At 35.6% G+C, this 21,976-nt stretch overlaps 1 long non-coding RNA gene across 1 annotated transcript; it reads right to left on the bottom strand.

Annotated features, from left to right (window-relative positions):
- Window positions 1–1,948: 1,948 nt before the first annotated feature.
- LOC139081785 (uncharacterized) lies at window positions 1,949–21,837 on the bottom strand. The gene is made up of 4 exons (XR_011537099.1): window positions 21,582–21,837; window positions 13,254–13,313; window positions 8,862–9,005; window positions 1,949–3,203 (listed from the first exon to the last, which is right to left on the bottom strand). It is a non-coding gene; the product is annotated as an uncharacterized lncRNA (long non-coding RNA).
- Between the last annotated feature and the right edge of the window lie 139 nt (window positions 21,838–21,976).

Raw genomic sequence — 21,976 nt, 5'->3', positions numbered from 1 at the left:
GTGTAAACCACAGGTCCAATGACACTTCAAGTGTATGTGGCAGATTGTGAAGTCTGGAGTCATGAGAGGTTCCTACAGGTGAATCATAGCAAAAAACCTGAAGATTTTTTTTTTTTTTTTAAAGATTTTATTTTTTCCTTTTTCTCCCCAAAGCCCCCCAGTACATAGTTGTGTATTCTTCGTTGTGGGTTCCTCTAGTTGTGGCATGTGGGATGCTGCCTCAGCGTGGTCTGACGAGCAGTGCCATGTCCGCGCCCAGGATTCGAACCAACGAAACACTGGGCTGCCTGCAGCAGAGCGCGCGAACTTAACCACTTGGCCACGGGGCCAGCCCCAAAACCTGAAGATTTTTGAATAATGCTCTGCTATCTTTTATAAACAGCTATTCTCATTTTGAAAAATACCTTCAGGGTTGCTACTGGGTCTTAGTAAAGACTGAACACTTGACTATGAACCACCAAGTTACCATTTGACCTTAGCTGCCCATAAAGAACTGAGTGGTACCTGACGATATAGAACTACTTCCACCGTGGAAGGGACTGCACTTTGTTCTCAGTGGAACAGGTATTTATTCTGGGTATGGAATTAACCTCCCCAGCCACAGTGCTTCTGCCAAAGCCAACACCCACTGACTTACAAATGCTTTACATACCATTGTGTTATTCCACACAACATTGCTTCTGACAAAGGAACACGTTACAGAGTAACAGAAATGAGCCTTTTTTAAAACTAATAATGAAAATTGCAATCAGTCCTGTATTTATGCAATAATTACAATTTTTTTTAAATACAAGTTGAGGTGAATCTATTTGCGGGCTCCCAAATCAGCTTTAGCATTTTAACATACAAGGATATTTTTATTGAGCACTGACTATATTCCTGACTTCTACTAGGATCTAGAAATAAAGATAGAGACACCATAACCCCTGCCTTAAAGGACCAGTAGAAAAGTTTATGCAAATTCCAGGAAGTAATAAAAACTGTATGCAAAGTACTGGAAATAAAGGGGGTCATGAAATATTTTTCAATGCATGCCGTTCCACTATATGAGTACGCCTTAAAGGCCAAGCACTATTTTAGGCACTTTAATATATATTAGCTGGAAGAAAGAGCCTTCTGTCAATAAAATGACTTCAGGCTGTCAGATGAAGCTAACAGCTTCATCTCTAGATCTAATTTTATTATTTTATTTATAAACACTTACACACAGCTTATTATTTGCCAGGCATTGACTTAAGCTTCTTACAAACATTTACATTAATTTTACCCAATATTAATTAATTGTTGATCTGAATTATAGCAAATTATCCTGATAATTCAGCTCACTGAATAATGTAGGGATGCTAGCACCGCAGGAGGTTGAGAGCAATGAATACCAATTTAGGCTTCTGAAAGGGTCTCTGATGCATCACAAAAATTAGCCATCTTGGAGGCTGCATCATACCTGTGTCCTATTAACTTCATTCACGTGTCCCATTGCCTCTTCCTTCCTTCAAAACACAAACATCATTTATATCAAACTCTACCGTATTGATTCCCAACAGCATGATTCAACATAAGAGAGACACGTGTAATTTGAAAATTCATATTCAATACAAACATTTTTACTTGAATTAATGATCAATAAGATCTTTTTAGATGGTAAGAATATACAATAGACAAAGTGAAAAGACACTGTATGGACAAAACATGTTGAGAATTATGGGTATATTAAAAATGCCCCATTTTTTTGACAACTCATCCAACAGGATACAAGTCAGGAGTACATGTGTGTACAAATTTAGTTCTGGGGCACTCTGTATTCTCCTATGACTTTTTGTACGAAGTCTTTTGCTAAAACTTTTTTTTTTCCACTTTATAAGCCAAACCTCCCCTTGGGAATAGGAGTTCAAAGAATCCTGGAACGTGCAGAAAATTTTTCTTATATGGTATATTATTATGTGGTAGATTTTAGTATTCCAGTTTAAAAATCAGGACATTTATTGACTTTTTATATAAAGAAGTTAAAAATATTATGGTAGAGGAGTGAATCCATTTTGAATGAGTTAGTGTGGCTGAGGGAACTATGAAACAGACTTGAGTAAATTCTCTTCTCCCTTCACCATCTGTTCTATAGCTAGCACCAAGCTTAAAGAAAAAATAAAAAGAAAGTCAAATTGCAACAGTCAAAGAATCTCAAGAACACTAACCTACAAATCAAGTGAGTAGGATCCTAAAGGCTTGCTTCTTTCTTCTGTACCTTTAAGACTAAGTAAAAGCCACATGGTCCATCTGGTTCTCTTCCCCAAGGCAACTTCTCCATCCATTTTCTTTAGAGGGTATTCCTATCTAGCGCCTCCATGTACCGATAAAATTTTGGATTTTCTAAATTAATTGAGATCTTGCAGTCAGCAAATGGCTCTGAATCTCAGGGAGAGTCTAGAAACAACACACTCCATCGTCTCTGCATTTTTCTGAACCTGTAGGTTATCATCCATTATTCATGGCATGGCACATGCTGTACATCGTCCGGGTAAACCTCGCACGAAGGAACAAATGCTTGATGTAAGAACTGAGTTTAACGTAAGCAGACACAAAGCAATTATATTTCCTAAGAAGATGATTACGGAAAAGTAAAACCAGCACAGACCTGAATCTGAAGACATTTTCCTAGCTAAGTATTTACTTTACCCTACGTTGACTCACATCAGCGCTCCGCAGACTCTGAAAGTCTACATTTTCCGCGAGCTGGTGTTGAAAATATGACAAATATCTTTTCATCCTCAAAGCCTTCTAAATATCACATTGAAATTTTCTGATCACCATTCAGTTTTTCAAAAACACTAACATTAAGAACATAAAAGACCATTCCATAAAAATGGCTTGGGAAAATTTGATTGATTCCACGTAATTGAGCAATCAGAAGACCTAACTTCCTGAGCAAGTAATTCACAATCACTAGAGTAATCCACTGCCTACTACTCTTACCCTTTTCTCATTCTTAGATTTTGAGCGATTAGAGAATCTAAACTAAGACAAAGTAAAACAGGATTTGAATGCTCCACACAGACCCAAGTTTTACATTTTTATTCCAGGTACCAGATTTCCTGGGCTTTATCCTGAATTGGATTGTTGATTTCTGCCAAATTCAACATTAGAAGACAGGATTCCTGAAATCATCCTTCCCACCAATTCACCTCATCTCCCAATCTTTCATCCAAGACCTAAAGAAAAAATAGAGGAAATGAATGCAATCTTTGGGGTTGGAGGACACAACAGGGCTGATTTAGTAGTACATGAACATAGTCCACAGAAGGACACTTATACAAGAATCTTTTCGTGGTTTAAAATAGCAACAAATCTAAAACATAAATATTCATTGGTGATAAAGTGAAATAATATGCTTCAGGATATTCGAACAGTGAAATACTATACAGCCGTGAAAATAATAAGCCACTGCTACATGTATCTATGGAGAAATCTCCAAAATGTCACGTTAGAATAATAAAAGTTACAGAGGGATACATACAGTATGACAATATTTTTATGAAATTTTAAACCACGGAAATAAAAAATACATAATAACTAAGAACAATGCATATAGAATAAAGTATGCGGTATAAATAGGGATGATATAACCCAAATTCACAATAGTGGTTATAGGCAAGAAATGCAATGCAACTGAGGAGAGCTATACAAAGTGTTTCAGTTGCATTTGTAATTGGTATTTCTTTGGTTAGGTTGGGTATATTGTTGTTTGTTATACTACTCTACATTTTTTATATAATTAAATATTTAATTTTTTAAAGTAGAAATTACAACCACAATTAGATAAACTAAATGGCTACGAATTGGCAAACATACACTGGGATGGGTCATGCAACATCTGGATCTTGGCTAATGATGGAGATGGACAAATAAAGTATTCCCCTGTATTATAATTGAATATTGGAATATTGAGGCTTAGCCAATAAGATGTTTCTGTCTTATTAACATTCTTTGAAATAAATTATTGCCTTCCCTATTATCTTACTTTAATTGCCCACTGCATTGGTTGGCCTCAACTCCGTATATCAAAAATTGTAAAGTAATATACAACATAATATGTGCTTTTCATTCATGAAAAATAAGTTCACTAGCTTCTTGAAATCACAAAACTTCACTATCCTGACAACACTAAACTCCAGCCCCTTGAGGGTGCAGTCCTCCTCTTCATGTTCCAAGATGATAGCTATACCACAAATAATCACATTCACATTCTAGTCCAGAAAAGAAAGAAGGAGAAATGGTCTAAGGACATTTTCCAGTGTGCAAGCAGTGTTTCCAGTTATATTTCTGGGGAAATTTTTGTCACTTGACCATATAGACCTTCAAAGGAGGCTAGGAATTATCGTCCTTAAACTCGGCATATTGGTACAATGTATTTTTTTTTCCTTTCTTTTCTTTTCTTTTCTTGCTGAGGAAGATTAGCCCTGAGCTAACATCTGTTGCCAGTCTTCCTCTACTTTATATGTGGGTCACCCCTACAACATGGCTGACAAGTAGTATAGGTCCATGCCTGGGATCCAAACCTGCAAATCTGGGCCACTAAAGGGGAGCGTGCTGAACTTAACCACTCCGCCATGGGACCAGTCCCTGGTACGATGTATTTTTGATTCAGATTTTGTGTGTGTGTGTGTGTATAAATATTTTTTAATTGCAGTAACATTGGATTATAACATTATATAGCTTTTGGATGTACATCGTAATATATTTCGAATTCTGTGTAGATTACATCATGTTCACCACCCAAAAACTAATTATAGTCCATCCCCTCACATGTGAGCCTAACTACCCTTTTTGCCCTCCCCCCTTCCCTTATGGTAACCACCAATCCAATCTCCATTGCTATGTGTTTGATTGTCATTGTTTTTATCTTCTACTTATGAGTGAGATCATACAGTATTCGACTTTTTCTCTCGGACTTATTTCACTCAGCATAATACCCTCAAGGTCCATCCATGTTGTCGCAAATGGCAGGATTTCATCATTTCTTATGGCTGAGTAGTATTCCATTGTGTGTATATATACCACATCTTCTTTATCCATTCATCCCTTGATAGGCACCTAGGTTGCTTCCAAGTCTTGGCTATTGTGTGTAATGTTGCAATGAACATAGGGGTGCAAGTATCTTTATGCCTTTGCGTTTCAAGTTCTTTGGATAAATACCCAGTAGTGGGATAGCTGGATCATATGGTAGATCTATTCTTAATTTCTGAGGATAGTCCATACTGCTTTCCATAGTGGCTGCACCAGTTTGCACTCCCATCAGCAGTGAACAAGGGTTCCCTTCTCTCCACATCCTCTCCAACATTTGTTGTTCCCTGTCTTGTTAATTATAACCATTCTTACCAGAGTGAGGTGATGCCTCATTGTAGTTTTGATTTGCATTTCCCTGATAGCTAATGATGTTGAGCATCTTTTCATATGCCTGTTGGCCATCTGTATATCTTCTTTGGAGAAATCTCTGTTCAGATCTTTTGTTGTTTAGCTTGATTCAGATTTTAAGATTAAGGTGAGAATGGGACAGGTAGCTTCAGTCTCCAGCACACCCACCAAATGGCATTCCTCACATCCATGTGTTCTGGTTATCTATAGCTGTGTAATAAGCCATCCTAAAATTACTGGATCAAAGCAATAATCCTTTTTCTATGTTCAAGATCTTTGGGCCAAGAATTTGGATAGGTCTCAGCTAAGTGATTCTACTGCTCCGGGGGTCAACTGGGGTCACTTCATGGCATTCAGCTGGCAGTTGGTAGTCTGGAGGGTCCAAGAAGGCTTTACTCACATCTGACACATTGATGGGCGTGATTTGAAGATTGGGCTGAGGTGGTCCACTCTCTTTCCCCATGTAATTCTCAAAGTTTCTTCACATTATCTCTCCAGTGGGTAGTTGCTCTCTTATGTGGTGTCTCAGACTTCAACAGTGAGTATTCTAAGAAAAAAGAAGCGGAAGCTACCAAGATCTTAAGAATCAGGTACGACATCCCTTCAGACGCAAGACAGAAGATATGGGGTATAGATGCCACCTCACGACAGAAGGTTTATCAAGGAATGAGTGACCATCTTAAACCTACAACTCCAGAGAATAAACTTTACAGGGTTATTTTACTTACACTTATAAAATCTGAATCATTTTGCCCAAATTGTAAAAAAAGAAAAAAAAAAAGTCATATTTAAGAAATACCCTAGAGTATTTTCCTAGATATGGATTACTTATAAAGAACTAAGTTATACCTGCAACTACAACCACAAGTTATAACTACACTGTAGGAGTTTTTACAGTTTAAATTCTAAGTTCTGGAACCAACTTTAAAACTATAATAGTGTTTTTTTTAGTAAAAATAGCTTGGTATCTTCCTTTTGAGTCAGTCTGAGTACAAAATCTGAGTGTCACACCTTTCATAATGTAGTTTGAATACAAGCAACCGAATGTTTGGGGTATGTGTGTGTGTTTTCTATTTTAGGAAGAGATTAGGGTAAAGGCATGGGTGAGTGGGCCCACATTGGTTTGCTGTTAATCATAAGCAATTTGATAACTTCTTTTCTTCTGGGCTGAAAATAAAATTTTAAACTTCCAATTTAGTGTCATGCAGAAAACAAAATAACCTCAAAATAAACACAAAAGGGTCACCAAGTGTCATCCAAGACCATTGGAGCTCTGCAGTCACTTCATAAACTATATAATCTTCATTAGTTAAATACACACCAAAAGAACTCATTCTTTGCTGACTGGACATCTGCTTTATTACTTTGTAACTAATAAAACAAGAAAGAGGCCCTTTCTGAAAGTTTTATTTGGAGATCCTGAATTTATCTTCAAACCCTCAAATTTTTAATTGGAGATCGTGTGTGCTCATAAAGACTGTCTTTCCATTTTTTTAAACTTTATTTTGAAATAATTTCAGACTTATGAAATGGTTGAAAATGTTACAAATAATTTGCATATATCCTTTACCCAGTTTCCTCAAATACTAACATCTTAGAAAACCATATTACAGTTATCAAGACCCAGGAAATTAACAGTAATAAGATATTATTAACTAATCTATAGACTTTATTCACATTTCGCCATTTGTCCCATTAAAGTCCTTTCTCTGATCCAGGATTTAATCAAGATCACACAGTGCATTTAGTTATCAGCACATTTAGATAACACATTTAGTCATCAGCTCTCCTTAACATCCGGCAAATCCGTGACAGTTCCTAACCTTCCTGTCTTTCATGACTTTGACACTTTGGAAGAATATTGGGCAGCAATTTTATATATTGTCCTTCATTTGGGTTTGTCCGATATTCCCTCACATTTAAGTTTAAGTTGCATTTTTTTGCAAAAATACCACAGAAGAGGTTCTGTGTTCTTCTCACTGCATCAGATTAAGAGGTGCATAGTATTTACAGGTCTCCTTACTGGGGATGGTAGCTGACAACTTGGCTAAGGTGATACCCACCAAGTTTCTCAACTGCAGTTACAGTTTTTCTCTTTGTAAGTATATTTTGTGTGGAGACACTTTGATAGTATGCAAACATCCTGTTTCTCATTATACTTTTGCCCACAAATTTTGGCAGGAAAATTTGGCGGGAAATGGCTCTTTCCTGCAAAAGTTATTACCATGGTATGTGCCCAAAAACTGATTTTCCATTTCCATCATCCTTTACACATGTGTTAATTGGAAATAGTACTAATTAATTAAGGTAATTCTGGATTTTATTTTCTACTCTGCTGTGGCTTTGTGATGGCAATTATTAATCTTATTTTGAAAATACTTCTGAGTTTTAGGTTTTGTGTCCACTCTGTTTTGGGGTAGCTATTGTTAGCATTACGCTGATTCATTTGTTACTAAGCCCACTTTGTAAAGGAACGTTAAGGATATTCCACCTCTCTGCATGTCTTTTCTCCTTCTCCTTTCAAGTTTTTTATTTTTCTAATCATACTTCCTTTTTATTTCCTACTTCTTTCCCCTTACTCTAGCATCTCCCTTATGCTGAAGATATTAACCATAAAATAAAGGCTTTGAATGTGATACCATCTAAAGAAAAATAAGCTAAATAATAGAAGAGAAGAAAATAGTGGGTTTTTTTGGTTTTATTTCCGGAGCCAGAAAATTGACACATTAGGGAAATGAGAGAAAGCTGCTTGATAGGGCGAGAACTATCAATAATGCAGTTCTCTTTGCTTCTACAGCTCCTGGAAAGACAGATTGGAAGAAAATTCAAACAAACCAAGGACTGGTAGGAAAGAAATTAAGTAAACAAGTTCTGATCAGAGAGCAACTCTTCCCTAAAGGGTTTTTAAAACAGAGGAATTTTAACTAGATCTTGAAATAAATGTTTCTGACATTGTTTGAGCAAAAGGCGAAGCAGCCCTCTGGCCATAGATCGAATGTTCTGAGGAGACTGCAACGTGTCACTTTGGAATTCCACAAACAAGAGCAAAGTGAGGCTGGGAAGGCTGTAAAGATGAATGACTGGGACAATTACTGAGGATCAAAGGATGGGGTAGTTGAAGAATGATTTCAATTAAGAAATAAAAAAGACCTGTAAATTAAGTTTATTTTCATCCAAAGGATAGTTAAGGAAGTGTATTACATGACGGCATTGCAAGAATTGAGCTCATCTCAAGGGAGAAAACAAAACATCCTTTAGAAGCAATCCTTCTGTGCCTCGCTTTATCATGGGTGGATGATAGGAACAATTTATTTTGTAATCTCTCTGATAAAGTTAAATAGCCCAATAAACTGAGTCACAACTAAACCTTGGCCCTGTCCTTAACCTTTACATGCCTCTAGTCCTTCAACTGCACAATCTAAACAGCAGAAACACTTGCACATTAACTTGTTCACCTCGACAAAGTGCTCCAGGCTCGCAAGATAAAGCTTCAGTCCAATCCCAGAGAATGGGGCATGCAGGAAGTCACAGCTGATGTCATCTGCAGCTCACATCCCGTTGGGCCTATGCAGCCCTTAGTGGACCAGCTCTGTCCCATCCTATGAAAGAGACTAGTGAGCGTTAGGAGGAAGAAAAGGAGGCCTTGTATCATGCTCTTGAACCACAGTGCATTCTAAATCAATTTTCTGGAACGCTATATCCCACTTCTTAAATATTTTGTCATGTACTAGTTTAACAATAATTCTCACATTGTTCCTCCTTAAACATGTTGAGGCGTCTTACCCAGAGAGAACAGTTTTGTGATTAAGAGAGTATTTATAAGCCCTGAGTAAACCAACGTGCATCCCTAAAAAGACTCAGGTTTGTGATTTTGGTCATCAAACCTAACAATAGCTGACATTTATACGTACTCACTATGTGCAGTCACTCTTGTCAGCTCTTTTTCTTATATATGCAAATTATTTCATGTGTTCTTTTTTGAAACACATACAGTAAGTATAATCGTGATTCTATTTTCATGGTAAATGAAAGTGAGGCACAAAAGTTAAGCAACTTGCCCCAAGTTATATAATTAGTAAATACGGAAGCCAGAATGTGGATCCATAGGTGTAACATAATCTAATTAACCCAATTAGATTACTGCTCATTTTCTTTTCATATAACTTTTCATTTATAAGTTAGATATTTTTCTCTACCATTGATGCCTCACGTATGAAAGAAAAACACATGCTCATTTAATTCATTTTCCTTAAATATTTGTCACTTCATCAAACTTGTACTCACAGTAAAGCGTCTTTGTCAAATGCAGCCTAATATTGCTTCTGAATGGAAAAAGAAATGCTATTTGATAAGTAGCTAAGCCCAAGAAAATCTGGGAGGGAGCTGAGTCTGAGTAGGGAGAGAGGGGGCAAGAGACAGTCGTAATGCACCGCTGCCCAGAGGGAGCATAGTAGTGACATAGTAATGACAATGAGCTGGACTGATAAACTATTATATTTGCAATGTTGTGTTTTCTTCACTTTTGACTCAAGACTTATTCTGTAGTGGCACACGATTCTAAAACACTTTTTTTTTCTAATTATATTGTTACTACATGCTCCATGAAAAAATTAGACAGGTGAAACCAAACACGCGGAAAGTATGTCAACCATAACCTCTTCACACAGAGTTAACCTCAGTTAATAGCTTTGCCAGCAGGCAATGAAAAAGGTTAATATTCTGACCGGTGTCCTCAACCCGGGGAATTCTCTGGGGTACGTTATAATACTTGCAAATCCCATGGTAAAAGTTAATAGTAACATACAGACAGCCAAAGAAGCAAGACCAAGAATGGTACAGGAGCTTGAGGGCTGAAAGTTTGGGCCACCTAGTAGTCTTTTAACAATGATAAATTTACTAATTTTGATCATTTGCACCGAGGTTATGTAAGAGAATGTCCTTGTTCTTAGAGAGTATCTGCTAAAGTATTTAGTGATAAAGGGGCATAAAGTCTCCAGCTTAACTCTCGAATGGCTCAGAAAAATGTAATATACATACAAATAAATGTAGAGAGATAATGAAAAAGTAAATGGGACGAAAATATCAATAAGTAGTGAAGTTGGGTAAAAGATGTATGGGAGTTTTTTGTACTATTCTTGCAACTTTTCTGTAAAGTTGAATTATATCAAAATAAAAGGTTAAAAAAAGTTGGGATCACTTGACCAGGTAAAGAGGTTTAGATCAGCCCACTAGATCAGACACTGAGTCTAAAGAGTGCATGGAAGGGCTCGTGGAAGAGGGATGTTATGAATACCAACTGTGATAACTGTGACCATGTGGCCACTTGCAGACATGAGAACTAAGGAAGACACATGCCCCTCCTTTGCTTTGACATGTATTTATTTATATCTACTTGCCAATTTTTGTTCTCTCCTTGCCATTCCTATACTCTTTAAGACAAGACGTGTGATTAGTGTTAAATTCTATAATTCACTATTTTAGTTACAGGATATCAAAGAGAGATTGTGACTGAGAAATAAATGAAACATCATCACTCAGAGTTAGAAAAGCAATATATGGAGCTATCTATAACTTGAAAAACTTAATAAACCTATCATTGAGTCATAGCTTGTAAAGAATTGTGAGTGAGGTTATTGACACATAGAACCGACTAGAATCACAAAGATGAAAATCCAGCTGAGTTTTTGAGATGTTTATCACTGTCAAAAGAACCACTTACCTGAACTAAAAGGGACTGATATTCAAGACTTCAAATAGCCTTTGGAATGCTCCCTCCTCAAACTTCTATAAGCAGGAGGCAGGTTAAAAATCTCTGCATTCTCTCACAATGGCATACTTTCTCACATCTTCTCATTTGTGGTTAAGGTGAATAATATCTTTCAGAAGGTGGAGTCAAGAGCCAGAGAGCAACAGGGATTTGGAAGCTAGTCCCAGAGAGCAGAACTGGTGTTTAATCAAGGAACATTGCCCAGCCGTAGGGTTGGGCCCTCTATCTTTCCAACAGGCTTACAGAATTGCTTTGTACTAGGGATGGCCCTGTGCCTCCATTGTTCTCCTTTCCGAAAAGGAGTGTTTATTATGGTTTTCTGGATTTGTTCAACTCTTTTATGTGTGTGGGGGGAGGTGGAGGCAGAAAAATTGCCCTTATATTTAATAGGTCTACAGATAAAGAGCATCCACATAGAGACAACGTTAAGACTATCACAGTATCCTGGAAATGGAGCTATTAAGTTAACTCATTTAGAAAGGGGTTAGTATATTTTATATGCATGAGAAGAAAAGCAAATGCATTTAATTAAGAGGGCAACTGTAGCAGATTGTATTATTGTCAAAGGCTCCACTCTCCTACTGAGTCCATCCTTACAGGATGGCAGGCTTGGCCAAGTAGCACTTTTGGGCTAAGAAATATTAGTAGAAATGATGCATACCATTTCTGAGAAACTTTATAAAATGTCAAGTGGTTCTGTCATTGCTCTTTTTGTTGTGCCAAGACTGTCCTACAGAGTGGCTACTCATCAAGCCTGGGTCCTTAAGTGAAGAGAAGTGAGGCAGAGTGACAGGCAGGCTTTAGCCAAAGTACAGCAACCAAGAGAATTAAATCTATGTTTTTGTATGCTACTAAGATTTTGAGATTATTACTGCAGCATAACCTAGCAAAATCTAACCACTGCACTGAAAGATCAGTTAGTGAGAATCTATTTCTACTCCAACAGAAAATAAGATTAGTATTTTGGTAATCACTGAACTTGGAAAGCAGGTATGTTATTTGTCCACTAATTCAACAAACATTTACAGAAGATACAATTGTATTCTGAGATCTGTGCTTTTGGTGCTGTTTTTTGATGTCCAGGAATGCATGTGACGAAGGTTTTCTTATTGTGAAATCTTGGAAATTAATGATTTAGGACCAAAAGAAAAATAGCTTTATAGGAGGTATACAAAAATTATTGTTGCATTTTGGTCAGCATACACCAGTGTGAACCAAGTGTAAAAATATGCAAAGTATTCAAGAACAGAATGTACAATCTGTCACTAAATCTGGCAGTTATTTTGGAAGAGATGTCTTGGGTATGCAGTTTAAAGAACAATCAGGTAAGGACTCAACAAGAGAGCCTTTTCTTCCTGGACTTGAGGTTCCATGGATCACACATGAATAGAGACGAGTTTAGTAAGTCCCAAGGAAACAGCCATGAATTTCCATGATCTAGGAACCAGCTGGTTGTCTGAGAGAAAGTCCAGTGGCATCTCTAATTCTTATAGTAACATCCTTTTTGAAGAGACAATAAGCACAGAAAGCCCAAAACTGATGCAAGACACACAGCGTATATGGAGGTAGTGATGGCAACCGCCTTAATAAGCGTGAGATAAATAGCCACTATAACACAGATACCAGTTATTTCATGAAAATTAGAGAAATCCTAAAGAGAGAAATGCGTATATGGCTAAAAATAAATATGATACTATTTGTTCATTTATATAGGGAAGTGATTGGAATGACTAAAACAAAAACTTAAAGCAACAGATAATAAACTATTTTTTGATTTTGCACACAGAATTATTAGGGAAATAGGACTTTATAATATGAATGACACCAAGGCAAAGCTGCTAGGCAAGTTGCAGAGAGATAACTGTCAACTCCTGAGAGATTTTCTCTATGGATTGAGAGGAATTTCATAAATTCCATACTGTAAACAAAGTAGCATCAAGAAAAAAAAATTTTTCAAGAATTTATTCAATAATGTGGTTTGTGGGGTGTTTTTGAGGTTTTTCTTTTTTAACTTTTTTTTTAAACTAATTTTAGACTTAACAGAAAAGCTGCAAAAATAGTACAGAGAGTTGTCATATACCTCTTCCCCAGCTTCTGCTCAGGTTAGCATCTTACATTACCGTAGTCCAATTATGAAAACCTGGAAATGAACACAGGTACATTACTATTAACTAAAGTACAGACATTACTTTATTTGAATTTCACTTACATTTCCACTACTGTACTTTTTCTGTTCCAGGATCATATGCAGGAGCCAATGTTTCTTTTTTTTTTTCTTTTTTGCGATATGCCCTTAGTTTCCTCCAGTCTGTAGCAGTTACCTAGTTTTTCTTTACGTTTCATGACCTTGACATTTTGAAGAATACTGGTGAGTTATTTTGTGAAATGTTCTTCAGTTTGGGTTCATCTGATGCTTTCTCATGAGACAATGAAGTCAGGCAGGGGTCAGCCCTGTGGCCTAGTGGTTAAGTTCAGTGCTCTCTGCTTCCACAGCCTGGGTTCAGTTCCAGGGCATAGACCTACACCATTTGTCAGTGGCCATGCTGTGGCAGCGACCCACATACAAAACAAAGGATGATTGGCACAGATGTTAGCTCAGGGTGAATCTTACTCAAGTAAAAGGAAAGGAAGATTGGCAACAGATGTTAGCTCAGGGCAAATCTTAGCAACACAAAAAAAGTGCATTTTTTTGACAAGACTATCATAAACATGATGCCATATGCTTCTGAGTGTATGATGTATTGATACTTAGTGCTAGTAATGGGTTGTTGATTTGGATAAAGTGGTGTCTGCTGGGTTTCTATTCTAAAAAGTTACTAGTTTTTCCTTATAAACATCTGGAGAGATGTCTTTGGCACTATGTAAGTATCCTGTTTCTCTTCAAACTTTTGCCAAATGAATTTAGCATCCACCCATGGATTTTGTTTGCCAAACTATTACCACAGTGTTTGTCTAATGGTGACTTTCTATTTCCTTCTCTCCATCTACATTTATTAATTGGAATTCTTCTATAAGGAAGAAATATTCCTTATCCCCCTTTTATGTAATTATTCAACTATTTGTTCATATCAAATGGTCTCTTGAATATTTACTTTATCATGTGAGTTAAAATGCAATATGATCATCATTATTTTTTTGATCAAACTGTTCCAGCTTTGGCCATTAGAACTCCTTTCAGATGGCTTCTGTGTCCTTTAGACAAGCTCCCATCCTTTATTAAGTGCAGTCATGTATGCTTAACAATGGAGATACATTCTGAGAAATGAGTTGTGGGCAATTTCATCCTTGAGCAAACATCATCAGGTGTACTTACACAGACCTAGATGGTATAGCCTCGTACACATTTAGGCTATGTAATACTAATCTTATGGGACCACCATGGTATATGTGATCCGTCATTGACTGAGCTGTCATTAAGTGAAACATGACTGTACTTCCAAAATCTGGGTTATAAGTGTGCTCGTTGCTGCTGGGTGTTATTACTTCTAGTCCCTTCAACCAATAGAGGTGAGGAACATACCTATAGATGGTAACCTGCGCATACACTGACATCTATATTTCTATCATTTATGCAAATTTCTATAATCTATACCAATTTATTTGTATAATTATTCAATGAATTTATACTGATAACTTATTCCAATCAAAGATCACAGTGTTTATTTGAGCTTTTGCCCTTTCTTATGTTTAATTTCTTTCTCCAAGGGTGAGAGATCCAGCTGTAGTTGCATGCAATATATTTACTTGGTTTTTTCAGTTTTAGTACGCACGTTACACAGTTTCAGAATTGCTAACCCATACGCCTGTAAGAAACACCTTTACCAACTAGAGCAGTTATGTAAAGTTCTTTCATATCTTTGACCTTCTTAAAAGCAGTCAATGTTTCCTAAGTTACCAGATTAGTTCTTTTCTTCTATCCTCCTTAAATGTGGTTAGATTTTTCATTTTCAATTCAGTTTGGTTCATTTGTTAATGTTTCTATTCCACATGGGCTCCACCCACATATCAGTTTGTCTAATTTTTGAGTAGTTGATGTATCTATGAAACGTTGCTATATGTCTAAGAATCAGAGATATACAAACAAATACATTCGAAGGAATGTTACTCCCTCCTTATCCCTGTTCCTACTCCTTTCTCCTTTCCAACTTTTTCTTACCTATCTTCTGTAGCTAAACAATCTGTTTAGTTCTTGATTTATCGTTCCTGTATTTATTTCACACAAATGGGCAAGTATGTGTGTATTTTCTTATATCTCCTCATTTCTTATATGAAGGATTGTACACTATAGTTTCTTTTGTAATTTGCTTTTTTCACTTAAAAATATGTCCTGCAAATCACTCCATGTCAGTTCATACAGATCTTCCTTATTGTTTTCTTCAGTTGTACAGTACCCCATTATTTGGATGGACCACATTTTACCTACTCACTTTCCTGTACATGAGTATTTAGTTGTTTTCAATATTTTGCAATAACAAATAATGCTGCAATGAATAACCTTGTACATATATGTAGTCTTATTATTGAAGGTGTCTCTTTAGTGTATATTTCTAGAAATTTCTGGGTTGAATGGTGGGTACATATGTAGTTTTAAATATTATCAAATTTTCCTACAGATGAGTTTGACCAGTGTGCATTCCCATTAGCAATATTTGAGAATTTGTGTTTCCCCACAGCCTTGCTGAGAGAACCTAATATCTATGTATATAATTTTTGCACATCAGACAATAATATTTCAGCATCTTTAATGGTTATTTCCTTAATTATGATCTATTGGAATATTTTTTATAAATTTGAGGACAATCTTTTATTTTTCATGAATTATTTTATGCTCATATCTTTTTCTCATTTTTCTATCAGGTTTTTGGTCCTTTGTCCCTTTGCTTGTAAAGGGACACTTGTCCTTTGCCTCTTTGATGTATTGCAAATATTCTCTACAAGGTAGTCAGTTATACTTCTTTGTTTCAAGTTTTTTTATGCAGCCATTTTTATTTTATGTTGTTAAATGTAATAATTTTTTATTTTATTTCCTTTGCATTTGGAATCACATTTACAAAGACCTTTCCTACACTGAGACTAAGGAGAAATTCACCAATGTTCCTTTCTAGTACATGCATGGCTTCATTTTTTACATTTAGATACTTAATCCATTGCCAGTTTACTCTTACATATGGTGTGAGATAGAGATTTAATTTTAACTTTTTTCAAATGGCTAGCTATTTGTCCTAGCACGTTTGTTAATGAGTCAATCTTTACCCCAGTAAACTGAAATGTCAGTTTGTCATACAATGAATTTCCATGTGTATTTAAGTCTAATTTTGGACTTTCTAGTCTATTTGTCTATTCATATATCTTCTAAGGGTTTGTAAAATCCTTTCCTCATATAGATTTTACACTTCTATTGTTAAATTTATTCTATATATTTAATCTTCTTTGTTACAATCTTAAACAAGATTGTCTTTCCTATTATATCCTCTGTTTATTATTTGTTTATATGAAGATTATTAATTTTGTATGTTAATTTTATATCCTGCTAACTCACTCAATTAATTAATATTTGACTTAGTTTTAGCATTGAGTCCCTGGAGTTTCCAGATATACTATCATATTATCTGCAAATAAAGATAATTTTATTCCTTCTTTACCCATTCTTATGTCTCTAATTGATTTCCCGTTTAATTGTCATGGCTAATATAATTTCTACTGCAATGGTAAATGGTAGTGGAAGTTGACAAATATATGTATACACACACTTATACACACACACACACAACCTTGTTAAGAAAATATCCCTCCATTCCTATTGTCTTTAGAATTTTCATCATAAATGTATGTTGAATCTTCTTAAAAGCTTTTTCAGTATCTATGGAGATAATCATGTGCTATTGTATTGAGCTGAGATTAAGGAAGCAATAAATGTAGATTTGTGCATAGACAATTTATGGAGGAAATTTGGGGGGAGATCGACAAGTAGGAAATCTCATCAATAGAAAAGAGTAAACTTTGTGCAGTGTGTAGGGTATGGAATTGTTCGTAGTGGGATAAAGGAGACATTCTTAATGCATATAAATCTATCACTTTTTTAAAAAATGGGAATTGCTTTTCTGAGGCATATGTGTATTTCTGAAAGCATCAAGAGAAGATATTTTATGAAGAACTAAGGATCAGTGAAGCGGAGACCTATCTTTTTATTCCTCCTGTTGCTATGGAAACTTTTGAGCAAGAAAATCTGATTTTTATAGTGAATACTTAGGAACAATTACACAAGATAACCAACCTGCTGTAGAATTTCTCTGAGGTGTTAGAAGACTCCCAGATGCTTCAAATTCTTAAACTTTCCCAAATAATCCCCATATATTTTGTTATTATGAAACGCAATGACAAAAGTGTTGCTGTTTGAATAGTTCAAGATCTATCCCAATTTTATCTATCAAAATATAAAATTAAATGCAGGAATAAAATGGAGATACATGTTAAGCAACACCTTGGCCTTTAGGAATTTTTTTTCATTTTTAACGTGTTTGGTAATATTTCTTATGAGTCAAATACTTCATGGTCAAGGAGAAGAAACATAGTCTACTTTTAGGCATGCGATCTTTAGTTGCAGGATTTAATTTTAATTTCTACTAGTTTTGTCCAAAAAACCTTTCAAGATAGAAGTGTGCATGCTCTCTTCAAAAATTATCCTAATCTGGATATGGCCTTTAATAATCCAAAATTAAATCAAAATGTCAATGGAATAACTGAGAAGTATTCTCTTACAAAACTGTAATATCTATGTATAATTAATGTATAGGCCTAAGAGTTAAATAGGATCTTACAAAAAATCCTTATTCCTGTTTAATAGCTTCCATGATTTGTCAGGTATGCCTCCAGTTTATAGAAATATGAGTTCTGAAGAGTTTCTAATACAGCACCTCAAAATAGGAAACTAGAAAACAAATATAAATTAAATTCATTGATACAGCTGGTTTATATATTTAGAGAAAAGTCAGTCAACAGTAGTAGGAGTCAAGAAGTGTTTAAAAATACATACAGATATCTGCTAATAAGGAGGTGGACTGTGAAACTTAGAATTGAAACTCTGGAAATAGAGCAAACCATTAAAAAGGCCATGTGTCAAATACTTTCATTTTATTTCTCCAAGAAATAATAATAATAAATGCTAATTAACTCTGGAAACATAAAAATAATACAATAAAAACTGAAAGAAAAAAAGTCATTTTCTCTACCAAATAATAGTGATATAAATTAACTAAAATTTCCACAAAAATGCAGAAGAATTATAAGAACAAGGACAAATCATAGGATTCTACTACTTTTCTGTTAGTTCCAGCATTCTTTACCTGTAGAGCTCTAATTACAATTTTTTTACCTTAACTCCTGTAGTATTATTATCATGTCAATTGACCAAGATTCTGATAAATGACAATTTAACACCTTTGCTGCACACAAAAAGGAATAAACTACTCACAGTGACACACTGAAGTGATTACTTCATTACAAGTTAGAAATTTACAGCAAAAAATAAAATTAACAATATAATAAAACATCTATTTCATTCAAATCTATAACAACCTCTAAATTATCCTTTTATAAAAAAATGCCTCAAAAAGGTAATATTGCTAACATTGTGTTCCAGCCTGAAATTTTAATAAAAAGAAGAAAAAGAGGGAGAGAGGGAGGGAAGGGAGAAGAGGTAGAAAGAGAGAGAAAAGAAGAAGGAAGAAGGGAAGGAAAGAAGGAAAGAAGGAAGAAAGGAAGGAAGGAACAGAGAGAGAGAAAGGAAGAAAAAAGGAAAGAAGGGAGGGAGGGAGGGAGGGAGGAAGGAAGGAAGGAAAGAAAGAAGGAAACAAAGAAAGAAAGAACGAAAGAGGGAAAGAAAGAAAGAAAGAAAGAGAGAGAGAGAGAAAGAAAGAAAGAAAGAAAGAAAGAAAGAAAGAAAGAAGGAAAGAAAGAAGGAAAGAAAGAAGGAAAGAAAGAAGGAAAGAAAGAAGGAAAGAAAGAAGGAAAGAAAGAGAAAGAAAAGAATCATGTACTTTGACCATAGACAACTGGATCAGATGTTGGCCAGAGTTTGCTATATCTGCAAATAAACTTAAACCTTTGGATCTCTTTCATAGCTGATGCAGGGTAAATTCCAGGAAATAGGCGTACATCCAAACATAGCACTTCTCACCACATCCCACTTCATTTAACATTTCAGGTATCCTAAACATGAGACTATAACGGTGGCTAATGACTCAGAGCCACTTGAGTAGGAACATTGCTTACAGTCATTGCCAATTTTTTTTTTAAGTAGATAATTCTAAGGTAGATTCTTTAGATTCCTATTTCTACCTTGCTCCTTCTCTAATATATTTCCATGGGAAAATCCAAATAACAATGACTCTAGTAATATACTGGCAAATACCTCTAGGAGGATGTAGTTACTGTAAAATTTTTAATCTTCAGAAAAACAAGTCATGGCAGAGAAACTCCCGTGAACCCCAGGCCCCCGCGGGGAAGCACACGAACTTAACCACTACACCACCAGGGCAGCCCCTAAAACATTTTTAGATATAAATTCCCTCTTGAATATCTTTTAAGACTTTATTCTATTTTTCAGGACAGTTTTAGGTTTACAACAGAATTGAGAGGGAAGTACAGAAATTTCCCATATACTCCCTGCCCTGACACGTGCATAGTGTTCCTCAGTTCATGGTCCTTCGTCCATCTTCAAAGTGTGTCACTCCAACTCGGCTTTCATCGTCCCAATTCTTCTCTCTGACTTGGACACTCTTGCCTGCCTCCCTCATTTAAGGACTCTTATGATTACATTGGGCTCACTCAGGTAATCCAGAATAATCTTCCCCTCTCAAGATTCTTAACTTCACCACAAATGTAGTCTCTTTGTCCCATAAGGTAACATTTTCAGAAGTTCTGGGACCTTCTATCTATTCTGTCTCCTCAATGACAATAGATATATCCACTTGAAGCTCAAGAGACAAAATCTAGGGAAGCTTGCGCACTTTGAAGTTAGTTATTAGTCCAGAGTCAATAACTAAATCTTTCTGTAGAGATGTAGAGTGAGAAATAAGGGGAGCTAGGACCAAGCCTGGAAGAAGTCCAGTTTCTAAAGCCTGGCAGAGAAGGATGATCTGGTGAAAGTCAGTGAGAGTGGGAAGACTAGAAGAGTGTGGTCTCAGAAGTAAACCAAAAAGTTCCCGGTTCTACCAACAGCAACATGTGAAACAGTGGGCAACACACTTAATCTTTCTAATTGTTAGTTTTCTCAACTATGTTTCCTCCACAGAATTGTTGTGAGGATGTGAATGATATAATGCCGTAAGCCTTTAGCTCAGGGCTTGCCATATAGTAAACAGTTCCTCAGAGCCAGTGGTTACCATCATCCTCAGTGCCATCATCTTCACCACCGTCACAGTCATCATGACTGTTACCACGTGATGCGGTACTAGGAATGTGGGTGCAGTCCTCTCAGGGCTCTGCAGCTTTCTCCAAGGCAGGAATTTCTCTTCTGCTGCCTAAGCCTTTTGCCCACTGTGTACTCTCTCAGGTTACAGGAAGTTCTTGCAGGAGAAGGTTCAGGGATCCTGGTTATAGCTTAGCACTGAGTTCTTTTCCTCATTTTACTCAGAAATAACAGGGGGGAAAAAAGATGATAGGAACCATAGGATACATAAAAATAAATAGCATAATAGAGTGTCCCTTTGCAAAAAGAGCATGGATAGAAGACAAGTCGAGAAAAAATTTATCAGAACTTCAGGTTCAGAAAGGTCTGAGTAAATATATTACACTTCTGAAAAATTTTACAAGAAAATATCCTGAATTATCAATGAAATTTATACTTACAAATGCCTAAGAATAAGTACTTTGGCCACTTAACTTTCTTTTCATTCTTTTATGCTTAAAGAATTACTGAAAATATTTAAAAGAAGATCTTGCTGAGAAAATAATTGCTATTACTCATTCAACATTTGGGTTTCATACAAATAAAGCACAAATGAAGAAAAATAAATAAAATTAAAATTTTGGATCCATATAACACTAAACGTCATATTTCTATTCATCTCACATCCTTATCACTAACAGGTAACCTTGGTCAATAATAGAAGAATTTAAAAATATGTGATTTGAATTTTTAAAACATAGAATGGTTCAGCCTTAAGCAGTAAAGCATAGAAGATTTTAAGTACTCTAAAAAGCTAAAATGTCTGATCATAGGCAAAATGTTTTTGAAAAGGTGTTTCTCATTTCTCTTAGCAGTAATTAACAATATAAGTAATTCCAGAATCATTTCTGTGGATAACACATGCTTTCTGTTACATTAATCGTCAATATTTAATAGAGAAATTAATCACCTTAAATATTTCTAAATGTGAAAGTATAACAAGTTAAGTTGATTACTTACAATTGCAATGAACTGTTGATCCCTTATCAGGCTTTCATAACCAAATGTAGGTGGAGAGTGGATCTTTTAATACACATTGTTATGCACAGCATTTTGTATCAGAGAGCATTTTTACAGTAAATTATAGTACAGTAAGTAATAATTCATATATATTATCAGCTAGCTTTTTATGTATTTATAAGTGATATAAAGTAAGGGACAACTTCTTGCAGTGTGTACAAACTCAAAGCTAATAGAATAGTCATCTGCCCAAGTCAAGACTCTGCTCTTTGCACAACAATATAACGAGAATAGGTCTACTGGATATCACTTTCTTAATCTCTTCCTTAGATAGTACTTTAACAGATGAGTGATATGATAATTATGTCACTCATATCACTTATAATTATCACATC

This window comes from Equus przewalskii, chromosome 2, assembly GCF_037783145.1.
Source record: "Equus przewalskii isolate Varuska chromosome 2, EquPr2, whole genome shotgun sequence".
NCBI lineage: Eukaryota > Metazoa > Chordata > Mammalia > Perissodactyla > Equidae > Equus > Equus przewalskii.
This window is presented reverse-complemented; position numbering and strand designations above follow the sequence as displayed.